This window comes from Elephas maximus, chromosome 6 (assembly GCF_024166365.1).
Source record: "Elephas maximus indicus isolate mEleMax1 chromosome 6, mEleMax1 primary haplotype, whole genome shotgun sequence".
Lineage (NCBI taxonomy): Eukaryota > Metazoa > Chordata > Mammalia > Proboscidea > Elephantidae > Elephas > Elephas maximus.
Genome location: NC_064824.1, coordinates 85,753,990 through 85,774,565, shown reverse-complemented (window position 1 = coordinate 85,774,565; position 20,576 = coordinate 85,753,990). Strand labels below are relative to the sequence as shown.

Here is a 20,576-nt window from a genome sequence, read left to right as displayed (position 1 = left end):
TTTTCATTTCCGTTCATTTCAAAATATTTTCTAATTTTGTTTGTCATTTCAACATTGACTCATGGGTTATTTGTTGTTGTTGTTGTTGCTGTTAGCTGCCTTTCAGTCAATTCCAACTCATGCTAACCCTATGTTTGCAGAGTAGAACTGCTCCATAAGGTTTTCAAGGCTGTGACATTTTGGGAGCAGATCACTAGGTCTGTCTTTCAAGGCACTTCTGGGTGGGTTTGAACTCCCAACATTTTGGCTAGTAGTTGAGTGCTTAACCATATGCACCACCCAGGATACAAATGGGCTATTTTAAAATGTGTTATTTAGCTTTCAAATATTTTGAGGGTTGTCCAAATATCTTTGTTACTTATATCCAATTTAATTTGATTGGGGTCAGATAACGTATTTTATATGGCTTCAGAAGGTTCTGATGCAGTAAGACTTGTTTTATGGTGCTGAATACAGTGTAACTTGGCAAATGTTCTAGATATACTTGAAAAGTATGTGTATCATGATACTATATAATGGAATGTTTTAAAATTGTCAGTTAGATCAAGTTGGTACATGGTGTTAATCAAGTTTTTTAAATCATTACTAAATACTTTCATCTACCTATTTTTTATTGAATATTGGGAGATGGTTGTTGAAATCTCTAATTCTAAATTTGACAATTTCCCTTTCCAGCTCTGACAGTTTTTGCTTCATGTATTTGTAATCTCTATTATTAAGTATATAAATATTTGATTGTTTTGTCCTATTGAGAATTTTACCCTTTATCACTATGAAATGACCCTTTTTATCACTGATAATATTATTTGCTCTAAAATACATTTTAATATTAATATAGCCATCCCCAGTGGCCCTGGTGGCACAGTGGGTAAAAGCTCAACTGTTAACCAAAAGGTCAGCAATTTGAATCCACCAGGCACTCCTTGGAAACCCTATGGAACAGTTGTACTCTGTCCTGTAGGGTCACTATGAATAGAAATTGACTCAATGGCAATGGGTTTATAGCCATCCCAGGTTTCTTTAAATTAATATAAGTATGATATAACATTTTCCATCTTTGTACATTTAGCTTATTTGTATAAAAAAAAAATACTCATATAAATTGGGTTTCTTTAGGCAACATGTGGGTTGAGTATTGTTTTTTGATCTAGTCGGCCAATATTTGCCTTCTAATTGGGGTGTTTAGAATATTTACATTTGGTGTAATAATTAATATGTTTGGGTTTGAATTAATCATCTTCCTACTGGTACTCTTTTTTTTAACTTATTTATGCCCTTTATTATTATTTATAAATTATTATTTAGATTATTTTATCTTGTTTGTTGGCTTATTAGCTATAATTCTTTGCTTAGTTATTTTAGCAGTTGCTTTTGCATTTATAGTATATATCTCTAATTTACCTGCATCTACCTTCAAGTGATATTAAATCACTTCTCTCATAGTATAAGAAACTTAAAACAGTATACTTCCATTTTTCTCTTCCTAGCCTTTGTGCTATTGTTGTCATACATTTTGTTTCCACATACATTATAAATCATATATTCTAATGTTATTATTTTTGTTTAGACAGACAATTATCTTTTTAAGCAAACTTATAACTCGAGAATACTTTTAAATTTACAGAACAGTTTCCAGGATAGTACAGAGAGTTTTCATATACCAGGTCCTCCTGTTATTAATATCTTTCATTAGCATGGCATATTTGTCACAGTTGATGAACTGCTTATCTTTTAAAGAGATTTAAGTTCTAAATCTAGCATCCTCATTCCTTTGTATAGATCTACTAACTCTTTTCTGTGTTATTTCTGGGTCCATTTTAATTGTTTGATTTCTCCCTGATTTTGGGTAATATATCACTATGAGTCAGAATTGACTCGATGGCAACAGGTTTTTTGTTTTTTGTTTTTGTTTCTTTTTTTTGCATCCCTAGTTATTTTAGTTTGGATGTCTGATCTTGTGACTTTTACTTTGTTGGTTGCTGGATATATTATATTCCTATAAATATTCTTGAGCTCTATTCAATACAGTTAAATTACATGGAAATAGTTTTATATTTTGGTATCTTGCTATTAAGCTTTGTTAGGTAGGACCAGAGCAATGTTTAATCTATGATTAATTTTTCTCCCACTACTAAGGCAAACAACCTTCTGGATACTCTTATTTTTGATGCCCTGGGAATTGATGTTTTTGTCACTTGGAAGTAGAAATCATTCCCAGGCCTATTTGTGCTCTGGAACTCGTCCTCCCTAATCCTTTTAGGTGGTTCTTTAAAGAGACTTGGGTAGTTTCTTCATATGCATGCACTGATCAATACTCAGCTGAACCTTGAGGACCATCTGAAGATCCATGGATCTTTCTTTCTCTCTCTATAGTTCTCTACTGCCTGGCATTCTGCCTGCAAACATGCCACCTTGGCCTCTGCAAACTCCCTGCTTTGTCTATCAGCTCAGGGAGACAACTGGGTACCTCCTGGTTTCCCCTCCCGACACTTCAGCATGGAAATTCTCTAAGGGCAGTTTGCTGGAGCAAATGAAGGGCTCAGCTCTCCTGTTTCCCATCTCTGTGGAATCACTGCCCTTCGCTGCCTGAAATGTAATTAGTTAAAAACCAGTTTCATATATTGTATCTGTTTTTTCAAGTGGGAGGGTAAATCCAGTCCGTGTTAGTCCCTCATGGTTGGAAGTGGAAGGGCTACTCTTTAAGCTATATTTTAATAATCGATGCAAATAAATAGAAAGATAAATTTTAAGGGCACCTAGACTATATAGCTCATTAGTTTGCCTGGATAAGATTAAACACACAGTGATCGCCTGTTAATTCAGGAACTATGCTAGGTGAGTTCGTACATTTATATACATTTTCTTATTTATACAAGGCAGAATTTAAATTTCAGCATTTTCACAAAATAGTTATTTCTTCTCAAATAATTTGTTTCATTATGTTTTTCTGATAGCAGTAGCTGCTTGGGCAGCTAATGCCTCGTTCACTTCTATTTTCAATGACAAATGAGCTCTACATGCTCAAAAACAATCAAGTTATCACTTGTTCAGCAGGCACTTCCAAAATACAAGGCTTAGTGTTATGTACAGGAGCCTCTAGAATTTTCTAAAGAATTAAAGAGTAATCTTTATGAGCATTTTCTATCACAATATCTCATATTTATCTTTTCTTCCCTGGTTGCTGATTACTTACTTCCACATGTAGCAAGCTGGGAAAAGTTAACATATAGCACGAAATACAACTTTCTCTTTTAATAAAAGGAAGCACAGTGCCAGGTGCATCCTGCTCAATTATTTATACCACCTTAGGTAAATGACAAATTTACAGACATAGTTTATATTTTAACATTGGAATTTGGCTTCATATCTATGTAGGGATACGAACATTATTCAAGTTCTTATGTATCCAACTGGAATTCTGTGGTCTTAATATCATTCAGCAAAACTATTCAATCTATGAGAAAAGGAAATAGGTACACAATAAAGAAATCACTGTGACATTCATATTCAAGTGCTAATGCAGGTTTTTAAAAAAATTATGATAGATAATTTATCTTAGAAACTTCCAGGCCTTCCTTTCAATACCAATAATTTTATTCTGGTTTAAAATCACTTCTGTGTTTTTCTCTGAGGTAGTTGCAGAAGAATATATTAGCTCGGAAAGATGTTTCATCAGGAGAAACATAGACTAGCTTCAGTTCACATGGCAAAAGAGCTCTTTTTTTCTATGTGTGGCCAGCTCTGCCTGAAACTCTTAAAGCCTTTCTAATCTGCAATCATTAATATTACTCTGAAAAATTCCGGAGGTACCTATGTTTGCCATGTAACATGTATTGTGTCAACACTGTTCTTCCCATCACTAAATTCCATGTTATCAATTCCTAACTCAGAGGACATAAAGATACAAGTGATCTTCCATCCTCCCTTATAGGTGCTGAAGGCCTGACCTACAAGAACATGGGTGTGTGGGAGTCCATGGATGTCTTTGAGAATATGTGTGAAAAATGTCTGTGCTTGTGGGTATTTGCACTCTGGGAAAGGGTCCATAGCTTTCATCAGATCCCCCAAGAGCCTGCACATGACCATGAAAGATGTATATCTAAAAAAAAAAAAAAAAATAGAATATCTAGATATGATTAAATATTTAGGGGTTAGAATATAGAGTAAGGAACAAAAAGTGTCCAGCAATAATATGTCCTAAAGAAGGTGACATAAATATTTCAAAATCAAATAAGCTTAACATTGAGTGAGGGGGTGAGGCAGAGGTATTTTAGGGATAAGAACTCTTTAGGAAAAGAAGAGGCTTTATCTTTTGAAGAAACCAGGGAAAATATTAAATCATTTTACTCTCTCTTTCAGTTTTATCACAACATTTGAATAAGCAATTCAATTTTTAATATCTTCAAAGCTCAGTACACACTATAATTATGATATATTAGATCCTTTGCAATATCCAAAAATTGTATAATGTACTATATTTTCATCATTTATAAATTAACGTAATTATTAGAACTTGAAGTAGCTTACAAAGAAAGCAAATCTCTGGTCTCCATTTTCAAGAAAATTATAATCAAGGGAATTATAGGACATTTAACCAGAAAGCATTGTCTGATTCCTGATTATATGATTATGTGTGAAGTAGAAGTGGGATACAAGAAAAAAGAGAGGCATTTTAGACTAACTTAATGCTCCCAGTGTTTACGTGTGTTTTATTGACTATGCAAAGACATTTGACTGTGTGGATCATAACAAATTACGGATAACATTGCAAAAAATGGGAATTCCAGAACACTTAATTGTTCTCATGAGGAAACTTTACACAGTTGTCTGGACAGAACAAGGGAATACTGAGTGGTTTAAAGTCAGGAAAGGTGTGTGTCAGGGTTGTATCCTTTCACCATACCTATTCAATCTGTATACTGAGCAAATAATCCGAGAAGCTGGACTATATATGAAGAAGAACGGGGCATCAGGATTGGAGGAAGGCTCATCAACAACCTGCGTTATGCAGATGACACAACCTTGCTTGCTGAAAGTGAAGAGGACTTGAAGCACTTACTAATGAAGATCAGAGACCATAGCCTTCATTACGGATTACACCTCAACATCATAAAGAGAACAAAAATCCTCACAACTGGACCCATAAGCAACATCATAATAAATGGAGAAAAAGATTGAAGTTGTCAAGGATTTCATTTTACTTGGATCCACAATCAACTGCCATGGAAGCAGCAGTCAAGACATGGAAGCAGCAGTCAAGAAGTCAAAAGATGCATTGCATTGGGTAAATCTGCTGCGAAGGACCTCTTTAACTGTTGAAAAGCAAAGATGTCACCTCGAAGACTAAGGTGCGCCTGACCCAAGCCATGGTATTTTCAGTCGCATCATATGCACGTGAAAGCTGGACAGTGAATAACGAAGACTGAAGGAAAATTGACGCCTTCAGTGAAAGGAGTAAAAAAATCAGTCATTATTCCTTATCATGTTTATTATACTTAGGGATAAAATCTTTAGTTAATATTAGGAGCCATAACATTTTTTTAGTCAGGAAGAAAGTTATCTGATTTATCATATTATCTGAAACCAAAAAAATAAAAATCCAACCTCAGCCAACTTGAGCATGATTTTTTTCTTTTCCAAATGATGATAATATTGTAATGTTTTGTAGGATATTCCCATACATAGAATAACACTTCACTCTCCTTTTCTCATACTACAAGGTGAGACAATCAGAAGCAGAAAGTTGGGAAATCTCTAATACATTTGCCTAAGCAGAAAGAAAAGTTAGGGATGGAAAGAGACTTACAGGAGAAATGACAAAATTGACCTGGCTTTAGCTATTGACCCATGAAATAATAACAGATAATATTAATCTGAATTACATGTTATAAATCAAGGTTCTAATTTAAACTCTGTTAGGAAGATCTTCCACCACCCATCAGTTTGTCTTCCTGTGGTAACTTGCATGTTGCTGTGATGCTGGAAGCTATGCCACCAGTATTTCAAATGTCAGCAGGGTCTCCTGTGGGAGACAGGTTCCATGTCCACCAAGAACCTGTGAATGTGACCTTATTTGGAAATAGAGTCTTTGTAGATGTAATCAAGTAAAAGTGAAGTCATACTAGATTAGAATGTTCCCCAAATCCAATGTGACTGATGTCCTTTTAAGAAGAGAGAGATTTAGACCTAGAGGTGGAAACACATAGGGAGAAAGTCATGTGATGATGGAGACAGAAGTTGGAGTGATGCAGTGGCAAGCCAAGGAACACCAAGGATTGCTGACAAGAGAAACTAGGAGAATGACATGGAAAAAATTCTCCCTGAGACTCCAGAAGGAACGAACCTTGTTGACACTTGATTTTGGACTTCTAGGCACCAGCATTCTAACAGAATAAATTTCTGGTTTTAAGCACCTCAGTTTGTGGTAATCTGTTAAAGCAGCCCTGGGACTAATACAAGGGCCTACCATGTATATTGCACTGTTTAGTGTTTCGAAGGGAATTAACACTTAAAAACAATAAAAAAAAAAAAATACAGGCTCCTTTTCCTCCTGCTATACCATGAAAATCTGCCTTCTCGGCATCTCTTTGTCCCTTAGGTGGTCCTCTTTTTTTTTTCATTAAAGGTTAATTCTTTACTTCTAGGAAAATTTATTATGTGAGCGCAGTTCTCCATTCAGCTTCCACGTGTCAAACTTCTCACACATTTTACACACTCCTCATTCTAATTTATCATATTTTCTTTCCATGATTTCAAAGTTTTTTTTTTTAAATTTCACTATACTTAAAATGCATCTCCAGATAGTAATCCCTTCCCATTTACAGCTCTCAGATTATTCATGGCACTAATCCCTTTAGCCTTCTTTGGTTTTGATTATTGTCTGATAATCTTTGGTTTTGATTATCCCTGGTGTTGATTATCCACGTTTGGTTTTGATTATCATATGACATGATTTATTGGCACATTGTGTTTTTCCCTCTTATTTTGCAATTTTATACAGAGAAAGGTCACTCTGTAACCCCTTTTGTTTAGTATCAAACTAAACTCAAATTGTTAAGGGTTACTGCTGAGGAAGATGATGTGTTGTTGTTGGTGATGTTAAAGATGTCCAGAAATTCTGTGACTATAGCCAATGGTTCAAACTATGCTTTTTTAAAATTTGAAAATAAACTAAATCCTGTTTCTCACACTTACTGCCTCTTCTGTTTTATTTTTTTCCTGTTGCCTGATTTGGGGTCACTGATATTTATTATTCTAAAAAATAGAACAGAGCAATTTCCTCTAACTCACAACCTTTATTAAAACTTTAGGCTCTATTCTGGAGGTATTTGCTATGTCTGTAGAAAAATCACAAATACTACTTCGCAAATTTTTTGTAATGACTGCTCCTTCACCTAAAGTTTAGTGGTAAATATTACATATTTAGTTTTAAAGCCCTGAGAATATTTATTATACAAAGATTATGGTACAAAATTATGGAAAAAAATCTCCAATTTTTAAAGAAAACTTCTGAGTAATTTCATAGTTATTTAGCCCACACAACTACGGGCTGAGAAAAAAGCGTTCCTCAATTTCAAGTAACAAGAATTGACGTAACTGGATGTGCTTCTCTACCAGATCTGTGATTACAGTTGAGAAATAAAGGTAGAGATACGTAAGCAGTGAGGACTTGATTTACCTGCCAAGGCTTTCCTCCTTGTTATGAGCTAAAAGAGACACTTTCTTATGAGAAGAGTATTATAGAGAATAATTAGTTTCCCAGGACAGATATTCCCTCTTAAGAAACAACAACACCAAAAAAAAAAAAAACTGCAAAATTTGGTAAAGCTGACGTCCTTCTTATGTAGGTGTATTCTACCTTTCCTCTAACAGCGTGCTAGGCCATGGCCAGTTCTGCCTAAATCTTAATAATGCAGCAAAAATGGTACATGAAAGTCTGTAGCTGTGCAGAAAGGAAGGATTGGCTAACACATTAATGAGACTCTAGGGCTGCTGCATCCCCTGCCCCAGTCTAATGATAAAAGGGCTGGTTACCCTCAGTTTTAAGAAAAATCTCCCGATGAGGTTTAGAAACAACTTCCTTGGGATAGCAGGGTGGCCTAAGCGAGCTGTATCCACAAAATCACATGCATCCTTAACTAGTGAGAATTCATTTCAAGCCTTGGTGACTGGTTTGGTAGTGATCGCAAAGCAAAGCCAACATGAGCTAGACCTGAATCAACATTATTGCCCAACTGCACACCTGGACCTGTTCTTTGCAGGTTGCCTTCCTTAAGCAGTTACCCAAAAAACCAAACCCAGTGCCGTTGAGTCGATTCCGACTCATAGCAACCCTATAAGACAGAGTAGAACTGCCTCATAGAGTGTTCAAGGAGCACCTGGTGGATTCGAACGCCGACCCTTTGGTTAGTGGCCGTAGCACTTAACCACTATGCCACCAGGGTTTTCTTAAGCAGACAGAGAGGATTTTTTTTTTTTTTTTTAACCAGCTGGCCTGTCAATCCGGAGCCCTGGTGGTACAGTGGTTAAAGCATTCCACTGTTAACCAAAAGGTCGGTGGTTTCAGCCACCAGTGGCTCTGTAGGAGAAAGATGCGGCAGTCTGCTTCCATAACAATTTACAGCCTCGGAAACCCTGTAGGGTCTCTATGAGTCAGAATTGACTCAATGGCAGTGGGTTTTGGGTTGGGTGGCCTAAGAATATAAATTTTATTTATAACAGTATGTGCTCAAAGTTCAAAAAAACTGACTTGTCAACATGGTTTGGAATATGATTCTCATTGTAGGCTGGTGATTGCCTTTTGAAATCCTTACTGACTATTTTTAGAATAACAAACGACACTAATAAATCCACAGATTAATGTGCAAATTTATTTTCATGAATATTTAAATTTTCTTTAACCAAGAATATTCTAAAAAATCTGACAGTGTAATGATTACAAGCAAGTTCTTCAGAGTCAGGGATGCCTACTCTGCCACTTACAAGCAATTTTCTTAGATAATTTATTTTATCATTTTGAACCACTGTTTCTTTCATTCATCAAATGAGGATAAAGTATCATAACTTTAGGGTGAGCGTGAGATATAAACAAGAAAAATAAAGTAATAGTAAAGATTTGATAGTGGAAACTGCTATTTTTATTATCATTGTTATCAAAATGACAATAATAAAACCGTCTCTGTGGTGATGAAATGGTGTAAAAGCAGGCATTTAGGGAGAAAATCTAAACAAAGACTTAATCTACAATATAAAAATTAACCCAAATAATTCAATAGTTGACTATAATTACATGTTTTAAATAGGGCTCAAATGAAATGAAATAGGAATTGGCTCTTTTTAACTCTGGCTTCAACTTTTTTTTTTTTAAATGTGGTGTGTATATGTGGTTTCCACTTCCTTTAAAGTTATTGGGATAAAAGGGAAAATATAATCCTTGACAGATTTTTAAGTCCCTGTTTTAGATGTGCTCTGTTTAGGCTTGTTCTAATCTATTTAGTCCGGCTGTGATTCCTGGGTGAAATTCTGTGCTTAGTCCCAAGTGTAAGGGGAAAGCCGTCACATTTCCTGTGTTGCAACTTACGCCCTTCTCTAACGCGGTTAGCTAAAGTTTGGGCCAACAGCCAGCTTCCTATCTATATACTAAAATAGCAATGTGGAAGTATTTTTATAGTAATAAAAAACAGTCACTTAAAACTGAAATACAGAGTGTGAACCAGGAATAGAAAAAATTTAGCAAAGTCACTGAATCAAAAATTATAATAATGATCGTTGTAAAAACTTATAATGAATTATACTTGTACAGTTAGCAGATTAGAAAAACCAATTTTTATCCTGTAGTTTCCTTGGTGATATTACCTAACCATTTTCTCAAGTCACAAAAAAAGGTGAGATTTCAAAGAGAAATAAACATATAGAGATGTAAGCAATTATTTGTTACTCATATTTTACTGAATTGGAGTTTGGTCTCTGTTTCCTAAATCTTGTTCATTTTAAGGAGGCTCTAGGATACTTTGATTCAGGATTTAGTCGCTCCTTTCCCACTTATTTGTCATTTAATCATATGATGCTAGAAAATGAATCACTTGTCATTGCCAACATACATTCAGTATACCTGCCCTGTTGGCTGCGTAGTATTCTCTTCAGGTTACAGTGACCTAATAGATAAGAAACTACTTTAAAAATAGTAAATCATTACAAAAAATGATGTGTTATAATAACATATCCTTGTACTTCTACCATCATTTCTTAAGTGAAATATAGGCCCTATACAGCCAGAACGTCATGATATTTGATCTTAATATTAGTCTTATACCATAGTCTTAATATTAGTCTTTTACTTTTGATTCCAAAATAATGATTATAGTGATGACTTAATGCCCCAGGAATGCAGGACTAGGAGGGTAGTTAATAAAGAGATAAAGAAGGCTAAGTACTGACTTGTTAGGATTTGGAACGTGGCAAATGTTCAGTTACACAGCCTAAGATCTCCCTTGGGAAACTACCCAAACATTTGCATTCTCACGAAGTATTTATTCAGAAAATACCCTTTCCCTGAGAAAAATCCAGCTGTTCAAGTCTCTCCCTAAGATTATGCAAGCTCAGTAACCCTTCATGCTGGAACAAAAGTTAGAAGTCTACTGGGAAATATATTTAACAGAAAGCCACTACTAGACCCTGATCATTGTGAATATTTGGGAATTCTCAGCTGAGAATACTACTTATAATAAGTGGACTTCAAAACTGAAAAGAGGGGGAAAAATGCTATTTGTTCATTTTTCACTTAGAATTCTCCTGGGGTCTTTTGTCTCCATCTCTCCCCTCTACCTCCCAGTTTTATTCTGATGTCTCCTTTCTTCATTCATTGTTCTTGGTGTTAGTGTGCTGCAAGCTCACCCTAAATGAGAAACAGCCAATACATGGATTAAAGACAAAAACAGGCAGTCAAGTTTTAGTGAACAGAAGGGTAGACCCCATGAGGATCAGTCCAATTGAGTGGATGTAAGTAACAAACACCAGAAGAATAACAACATTAGGCACTGCTGAGCAGAAAATTGGAAGTATTCTTCAAGTTATCTCTTTCCCTATTCTGATTGTCAGGATTTGTCTCTCTGGCCTTTCTTTGTAGCCTGTAGAGAAGTAGCCCATTTGAGATTTGTTCCTTTTAGACATAGCAAATTACTTACTGAGTTTAGAGATTAATAATAAAACTTTATAAAAATAAATGACATCCCATTATTCACCTAGCACCCAGATTGTGGTTTTTAATGCCAGTCCCCAACTAAAGCAACCAGGACTCCCTTGATAAATTGCTAATTCTACTACTCAGCCAGTAAATATGCAAGACAATCCTAGAGCATCTTGCAGTACCAGAAAGTAAAGCTTGCTGTTGTGTGCCATCCAGTCGATTCCGATTCATATTGCCCATAGGACATAACAGAATTGTCCCCCCATAGGGTTTTTTGGGCTATAATCTTTGTGGGAGCAGGTCACCAGGCCTTTTCTCCCACAGGGTGGGTGGTGGGTTAGAACTGCTGTCTTTTCAGTTAGCCAAGTGCTTAACCATTGTGCCATCAGGGCTCCTCAGAAAGTAACCAAATCCATTGTTGTTGTCCAGTCAATTTCGACTCATAGCGACCCTACAGGACAGAGTAGAACTGCCACATAGGGTTTCCAAGGAGCGGCTGATGGATTAGAACTGCTAAATTTTGGTTAGCAGCTGAGCTATTAAACTCTAAATGCAGTGCTCAAAAAACAGCCCCACACACACATTGATGGGGCTATGTCAAATAATCACAGAAAACCAACTAAGAGGGATCCCCATAGCCAAAGCTGGAACAACTTGAGCAACAAGAAATATAAATAAAAGTATTGGATTGTAACCCAAAATATAAAACAAATATCCATACTGATATAAATAAGTGGTTGGATAAATTAATGGATGGGAAAGAGGAAACAAATCTTCCATGCAGAGGAATTCCAAAAAATTTATGTAGATACTTGTCTTAGTGCTGCTGTAACCCAAATACCATGAAAGGGTGGCTTTACAAAATAGAAATTTATTTTCTCAAAGTTTAGGAGGCTAGAAGTTCAAATTCTGGGCACTGGGGAAGGACCCCTGGCGACTCAGTGGTTAAGCACTCCACTGGTTACAGAAAGGTTGGCAGTTTGAACTCGCCAGCCACTCTGAGGGAGAAAGATGTGGCGGCAGTCTGCTTCCGTTAAGATTTACAGTCTTGGAAAGCCCATGGTGCAGTTCTACTCTGTCTTATAGGGTCATTTGAGTTAGAATTGACTCCATGGCAATGAGTTTGGTTTTTGGGGCGGGGGGAGGTTTAGCTATACAGGAGAACTATCTCTCTCTTGGCTATGGGAGATCTTTGTCTCAGTTTCTATTCCTCAGTTCCTTGGCAATCTTCTCATGGTATCTGTCTTCCCCCTTTTCTGTTTATCTCCGTCTATGTTGCCCCTTGTAACTCAGCAACAATTAGGTTTAGGACGTAACCTACACTGATAGAGCCTCATTATCACAACAAAGAATACCCTATTCCTGAATGGGATTATATTCACAAATATAGGGACTATAATTCCATGTTTTGTTGTTCTTGTTGTAAGGTGCCTTCGAGTTGCTTCCAACTCATAACAATCCAATGTACCTCAGAACCAAATGCTGCCCAGTCCTGCGCCATCCTCATGATCCTTGTTATGCTTGAGCCCATTGTTGGAGCCACTGTGTCAATCCATCTCGTTGAGAGTCTTCCCCTTTTTTGCTGACCCTGCATGGTTTGCGTGATGTCCTCCATGGACTTGTCCCTTCTGATAACATATCCAATGTAAGATGAAGCCTTACATCCTCACTTTTTAAGGAGCATTCTGGCTGTACTTCTTCCAAGACAGATTTGTTTGTTCTTTTGGTAGTCCATGGTATATTCAAAATTCTTTGACAACACCGTATTGAAAAGGCATCAGTTCTTCTTCAGTCTTCTTTATTCATTGTCCAGCTTTCCCATGCATGTGAGGCAATTAAAAACACCATGGCTTGGGTCAGGCATGCCTTAGACCTTAAAGTGACATCTTTGCTTTTTTAACACTTTAAAGAGGTCTTTTGCAGCAGATCTGCCCAATGCAGTATGTCATCTGATTTCCTAACTGCAGCTTCCATAGGTGTTGATTGTGGATCCAAGTGAAACGAAGTCCTTCATAACCTCAATCTTTTATCCGCTTATCATGACGTTGCTTATTGGTCCAGCTCTGAGGACTTTTGTTTTTTATGATGTTGAAGTGTAGTTTATACTAAAGGTTGTAGTCTTTGATCTTCAAGAGTAACTGCTTCAAGTCCTCTTCACATTCAGCAAGCAAGGTTGTGTCACCTTCATAATGCAGGTTGTTAAGGAGTCTTCCTCCAGTCCTGATGCCCCATTCTTCTTCATACAGTCCACCTTCTCAGATTACTTGCTCAGCACACAGATTGAATAAACCCATTGCCATTGAGTCTCTTCAGACTCATAGTGACCCTATATGACAGAGTACAACTGCCCCATAAATTTTCCAAGGAGTAGCTGGTGGATTCGAACTGCCGACATTTTGGTTAGCAGACAATCTCTTAACCACTGCGCTACCAGGGCTGCACAGATTGAACAAGTACTGTGAAAAGGTACAACTCTGATGCACACCTTTTCTGACTTTAAACCACGCAATATCTCCTTGTTCTCTTCAAACAGCTGCCTCTTGATCTACGTACAAGTTCCTCATGAGCACGATTAACTATTCTGGGATTCTCATTCTTCCCAATGTTATCTATGATTTGTTATGATCCACATAGTCAAATGTCTTTGGATGGTCAATAAAACATAGGTAAACATCTTTCTGGTATTCTCTACTTTCAGCCAGGATCAGTCTGCCATCAGCAATGATATTCCTCATTCCACATCTTCTTCTGAATCTGGCTTGAAAATCTGGCGGTTCCCTGTTGATGTACTGCAGCAACTGCTTTTGAATGATCTTCAGAAAATTTTACTTGCATGTGGTATTAATGATATTGTTTGATGATTTCCACATTTGGTTGGATCATGTTCTTTGGAATATGCATGAATATGGATCTCTTCCAGTCAGTTGGCCAGGTAATTGTCTTCCAAATCTCTTGGCATAGACAAGTGAGCACTTCTAGCACTGCGTCCATTTGTTGAAACATCTCAGTTGGTGTTCCTTCAGTTCCTGGAACCTTGTTTTTCACTAATGCCTTCAGTGCATTTTGGACTTCTTTCTTCAATACCATCATTTCTTGATCATATGCTACGTCCCGAAATGGTTGAATGTCAACAATATTTTTTGGTATGGTGAGTCTGTATATTCCTTCCATCTTCTTTTGATGCTTCTTGCATTGTTTAATATTTTCTCCATAGAATCCTTCAATATTGCACCTGGTGGCTTGGATTTTGTCTTCAGCTCTTTCAGCTTGAGAAACGCTGAGTGTTTTCTCCCCTTTTGGTTTTCTAACTCCAGGTCTTTGCACGTGTCATTATAATAACTTTACTTTGTCTTCTCAAGCCACTCTTTGAAATCTTCTGTTCAGCTCTTTTAATTCATCATTTCTGCTTTAGCTTTAGCTCCTTGACGTTCAAGAACAAGTTTCAGAGTCTCTTCTGACATCTATTTTGGTCTTTTCTTTCTTTCCTGTCTTTTTTAATGACCTCTTGTTTTCTTCATGTATGACGTCCTTGATGTCATTCCACAATTCCTCTGGTCGTCAGTCATCAGTGTTCAGTGCATCAAATGTATTCTTGAGATAGTCTCTAAATTCAGGTGGGGTATACTCAAAGTCGTACTTTGGCTCTCTTGAACTTGTTCTAATTTTCTTCAGCTTCAACTTGAACTTGCATATGAGTAATTGATGGTCTGTTGTGCATATGGTCCCTGGCCCTGTTCTGATTGATGATATTTAGCCTTTCCATCATCTCTTTCCACAGATGTAGTCGATTTCATTTCTCTGTATTCCATCTGGCGAGGTCCATGTGTATGGTTGTTGTTTACGTTGTTGAAAAAAGGTATTTGCAATGAGGTAGTCATTGGTCTTACAAAATTTTACCATGTAATCTCCACCGTCATTTCTATCACCGATGCCGTATTTTCCAACTACCAATTTTTTCTTGTTTCCAACTTTTGTATTTCAACCACCAGTAGTTATCAATGCATGCTGACTGCATGTTCAGTCAAGTTCATACTGCAGAAGTTGGTAAAAATCTTCAGTTTCTTCATCTTTGGCCTTTGTGGTTTGTGTGTAAATTTGAGTAATAGTCATTTTAAATGGTCTTCCTTGTAGGCGTATGGATATTATCCTATCACTGACAGCATCGTACTTCAGCATAGATCTTGAAATTTCTTTTTGAGGATGAAGCAACGCCATTCCTCTTCAATTTGTCATTCCCAGCAGAGTAGACCATGTGATTATCTGATTCACAATGGCCAATACCAATGCATTTCAACTCTGTAATGCCTAGGATATCAATCTTTATGTGTCCCATTTCATGGTTGGCAATTTCTGATTTTTCTAGATCACACTTTGTACATTCCAGGTTCCAATTATTAATGGATGCTTGCAGCTGTTTCTTCTCATTTTGAGTCACACCACATCAGCAAATGAAGGTCCCAGAAGCTTGACTCCATCCATCTCATTAAGGTCAACTCTACTTTGACGAGGCAGCTCTTCCCCAGTCATATTTTGAGTGCCTTCCTATCTGAGGTGCTCATCAGCCAGAAGATCAAGGTCAACATCAATAGTCATAAATCATATTGATAGTAAATGTCATGGATTGAATTATGGCCCCCCCCCAAAATGTATCAGTTTGGCTGGGCCATGATTCCCAGTATTATGTGGTTGTCTTCCATTCTGAGATTGTAATTTTGTGTTAAAGAGGATTAGGGTAGGATTGTAATGCCCTTACTAAGCTCATATCCCTGATCCAATGTAAAGGGAGTTTCCCCGGGATGGCCTGCACCACCTTTTATCTTATAAGAGATAAAAGGAAAGGGAAGCAAGCACAGAGTTGGTGACCTCATACCACCAAGAAAGCAGTGCTGGGAGCAGAGCGTGTCCTTTCGGCCCAGGGTCCCCGTGCAGAAAAGCTCCTAGTTCAAGGGAAGATTGATGAGGAGGCCGACCGTGAGAGGAAAGCCTTCCTCTCTAGCTGACACCCTGAATTTGGACTTTTAGCCTACTTTACTGTGAAGAAATAAATTTCTCTTTGTTAAAGCCATCCACTTGCAGTATTTCTGTTATAGATGACTAAGACAGTATGTATTCTTGATATTATGTGATGAAAATTTTACTTTTATATCTGTGATCTTCTTCCTCAAAACCATTATCCCAGTATAGTTTTGAGAAAAATGTCAAACAAATTCCATTATAGGGTCATCCTACAAATGTCTGATTGTTACTCTTCAAGGCTTTCAAAGTCACCAAAAACAAGGAAAGCCTGAGAAGCTGTCAGTATATCAGACAGTGTTCTGCAGCTATTCATAAGGTTTTCACTGGCTAATTTTTTTCAGAAGTAGACTGCAAGGTCCTTCTTCCTAGTCTTTCTTAGTCTTGAAGCTCAGCTGAAACTTGTCCACTATGGGTGACCCTGCTGCTATTTGAATACCGATAGCATAGCTTCCAGGATCACAGAAACACACAAGCCCCCACAGCATGACAAACTGAAAAACATGTTGGGGACACATATTTTGGAAGGACACAATTCAATTTATGACAATACTCCACTCTCAAGCAGAGGGAGCATAGTATGGACTGTACATGGTGACCTACTTCCAAAGAATACAGTATGGAGGGGGGCAGTAAATTTATAGTGGAAAAACCTGACAACCACCTCAGGCAGAAGATCAAGGTCGACATCAATAGTCATAAACCATATTGATAGTATGTATTCTTGGTATTATGTGATGAATATTTGTATATAATATGATGAAAATTATACTTTTACCTCTATGATCTTCTTTCCCAAAATCATTATTGGGTGGGTTGGGAAGTCTAGTTATGAGAAAAGTATCAAACAAATTCCAGTACAGGGTCATCCTACAAAATGCCCGATTATTACTCTTCAAGACTGTCTAAGTCACCAAAAACGAGGAAAGCCTGAGAAGCTCCAACAGGACCTTAAGGATTCAAGACAACTAAATGTAATGTGGTACCCTGGATGAAATCCTGGGAAAGAAATAAAGGACATTAAGGAAAAACTAAGAAAATTGTAATAAATACTCTTCCCTTCTTCTAAAAGTAACAGCCCCCTCCTTCTGAGAGCTACACTTGTCCATTTACCAAACATTAAGAATTACAATGTTCCCTATTCCTCCTCCCCGACCTGGTTTAAAACCAAAATCAAACCCATTGGTATAGACTCGATTCTGACTCATAGTGACCCTATAGGATAGAGTAGAACTGCCCCATATGGTTTCCAAGGCTGTAATCTTTACAGAAGCAGATTGCCACATATTTCTCCCACTGATTGGTTTAGTGTCTACCATATTCATGCCTTTTCTCATGGCTCTCCACCTGAAAGGTATTGCTTCACAGACAGGCACCGGTTCTACTTTGAAACTATCTGTGCTATTCTCAATTGTCAATATTGTCATACTAATGTAAGATTTTAACAGTAAGGAAACTGGGTGCAGGGAGTATGCTCTGTGCCATCTGCTCCATTTTTCAGTAAAACTAAAACTGTTCCAAAACATAAAGTCTATTAAAAAAAAAAAAAATGGTACTTGAGATAAATTGCTTCTTTACACCAAAAGATATTATTTCCTTAAAAGAATTCTCTAAATATTTACTCATGCAACCATAATCCCCTAAAGTGTGGTTTCATTTTTGTTGGTTTGTGATTTTTTGTTTGTTTTTAAGTATTACATGTCAGTGGATTCAATATTCCCCAAAAAACGAACATGGAATTTTCTTTTTTACTTTTATTTTATTTTGTTTACTTTTCAAGAAGGGCAGAGAGGAGGTATTCTCTGACTTCTTCAATTCTCTATAATGCCTTTTTAAGAGAGCTGCATTAAAAATATTGAATTACATATTTTTCTTTAACAACTTTGAAGATATTAGTCTCCCAAAAGTCTCATGTCATAGGATATTATTGAGAAGTATTTTAAGACCAACCCCCTTTTCATTCTACTCATTATTTACAACTTTTTTTTTAATTGATGCATTATAATCCTTTATCTTCCTTTCAATTCCAATAACTTCATAAAGCTCTGTCTTGGTTTCTTGCCAAGCAGTATTCAAAATGGATGTCCCAATTTATAATCCCACCAACATCCTTGCCAACACTTGATGTTGTGAAATTTTATTAATTTTACCTTTTCCTTTTGGTGGTATATGCTATCTTACAGTAGTTTTAATTTGTATTTCCCTGGTTACTAATAATGTTAAGCATTTTTTCGTATGCTCTTTGGCCATGTATATATCTTCTTTAGTAGGTGGCTGATCAAGTTTTTTACCCATTTTGATTATGTATTGATTTGTAGTTCTTTACATATTTTCAATAGAGAATTGTCAGAGATATGAAATTCATTTTCTCTAAAAGGTAGCCTGCCTTTTCAGTGTCTTAATAGTGCTTAACTTGATGAACAGAGGTTCTTGCTTTAAATGAAATCCAATTGATTTTATATTTGGTGCTTTCTAAGTTCTGTTTAAAAAATAGTGGCCAATTTTATCATGAACATATTTCCTATGTTTTTTTTTTTTTCCTACAAGATTGAGTGTTTTATCTTTCACATTTATGTCCTTGAACTCCCCAAATCGATTTTTGTGTAAAATAGGAGTGGGGTAATACGTATTTTTAATGGAGCCAGCTATTTAGAAAAGTAGAATGTAAAGAGATAAAGGGGTGCTAGAAGTGGGATAACCAATGCATAGCTTAAGTCTGTTGTTTTGATCATCTTGCAATGTAGTCTAGTGATGAATTTTGATATTTAAAAAACAAGGAAGTTAATTGGATGTAATTAGGAAAGGTCTAGTTCATCTCAGCAAATTATAGTTTTAGCAGTGGTACCAAATTGCACTGTTTTCTCAGTGATGTGTCCAAATCACTCTTCTACTATTCTGAGATATTGAGTCATTTAGTGCTTTTGGTCACATCTAAGAGGCAACATTGTGGAGAATCTGAAAGAGTACTAAAATAGCTTTCTAATGATCTGAATTCAAGTTCTAGATTGGGCTGGCAGTGCAGTGGTTAAAGTTCTCAGCTGCTAACCAAAAGGTCAGTGGTTCGAACCCAACAGCTGCTTTGCAGGACAAAGAGGTGGCAGTCTGCTTCCATAAAAGAGTAAAGCCTTGGAAACCCTATGGAGCAGTTCCACTCTGTCCTATAGGGCCACTACGAGTAGGAATCAGTCGAACAGCAGGGGTTTGACTGGTTTAAAACCAAAACCAAGCGGCTTGCTACAGAGTCCATTTTGACTCATAGTGACCCTATAGGATAGAGTAGAACTACCCCATAGGATTTACAAGGCTTTTTAATCTTTACAGAAGCAGATTGCCACATCTTTCTCCCACTGATTGGTTTAGAGCTTACCATATTCATGCCTTTACTCATGGTTCTCCACCTGAAGGGTATTGCTTCATAGGCAGGCACCTGTTCTACTTTGAAAATATCTGTGCTATTCTCAAGCTATTTGAGCCTGGTCCATAAATAGAGAAGTAGCCACTCTATTTTGGTGGCTGAATCTTTGAGTTGTAAAGCCCAGAAAATATCATTGGTCATGTATCTGGCTATGTGGAGAAAGTTGAGATACATCGAAAGAGAATAAAATTTATCTAAGTAGTGGATTGGCACAGCAGCCTCAATGATGGACTTGAACATGTGAGGATGACATGGGACGGGGCACATTTTGTTCTGTTGTACATAAGGTCACCATGAGTCAGAGTCAACTCAATAGCAGTGATTGATCAATCAATATATATTTGTGGATTAAAATAGTTTATGATATGTTCCCCAAGACCATGGTCTTCACAGCCCTCAGCCCAGTAATTTGGTTGGGGAACATCTAGCTCAATTGGCATAACATAGTTTATAGAGAAATGTTCTACATTCTACTTTGGTGAGTAGCGTCTGGGGTCTTAAAAGCCTGTGAGTGGCCATCTGAGATACCCCACTGGTCTCACTCCATCTGGAGCAAGGGAGAATTGAAGAAAACCAAAGACACAAGGGAAAGATTAGTCCAAAGGACTAATGGACCACAAGTACCACAGCCTCCACCACACAACTAGATGGTACCCAGCTACCACCATTGACTGCTCTGACAGGGATCACAATAAAGGGTCCTAGGCAAGGCTGGAGAAAAATGGAGAACAAATTCTAACTCACACACACACAAATAAAACCAGACTTACTGGTCTGACAGATACTGGAGAAACCCTGAGGGTATGGCACCTGGACATAATTTTAGCTCAGTAATGAAGTCACTCCTGAGGTTCACCCTTCAGCCAAAGATTAGACAGGCCCATAAAACAAAATGATACCAAATGGACCCACCAGCCCAGGGGCAAGGACTAGAAGGCAGGAGGGGACAGGAAACCTGGTAAT

General features: G+C 37.1%; 1 protein-coding gene across 3 annotated transcripts in view; it reads left to right on the top strand.

Moving 5' to 3' along the window:
- The window catches only part of TFPI (tissue factor pathway inhibitor), a 79,881-nt gene that overhangs the window by 4,113 nt on the left and 55,192 nt on the right, over positions 1–20,576 (top strand). The gene's annotated exons all lie outside the window — the stretch shown is intronic.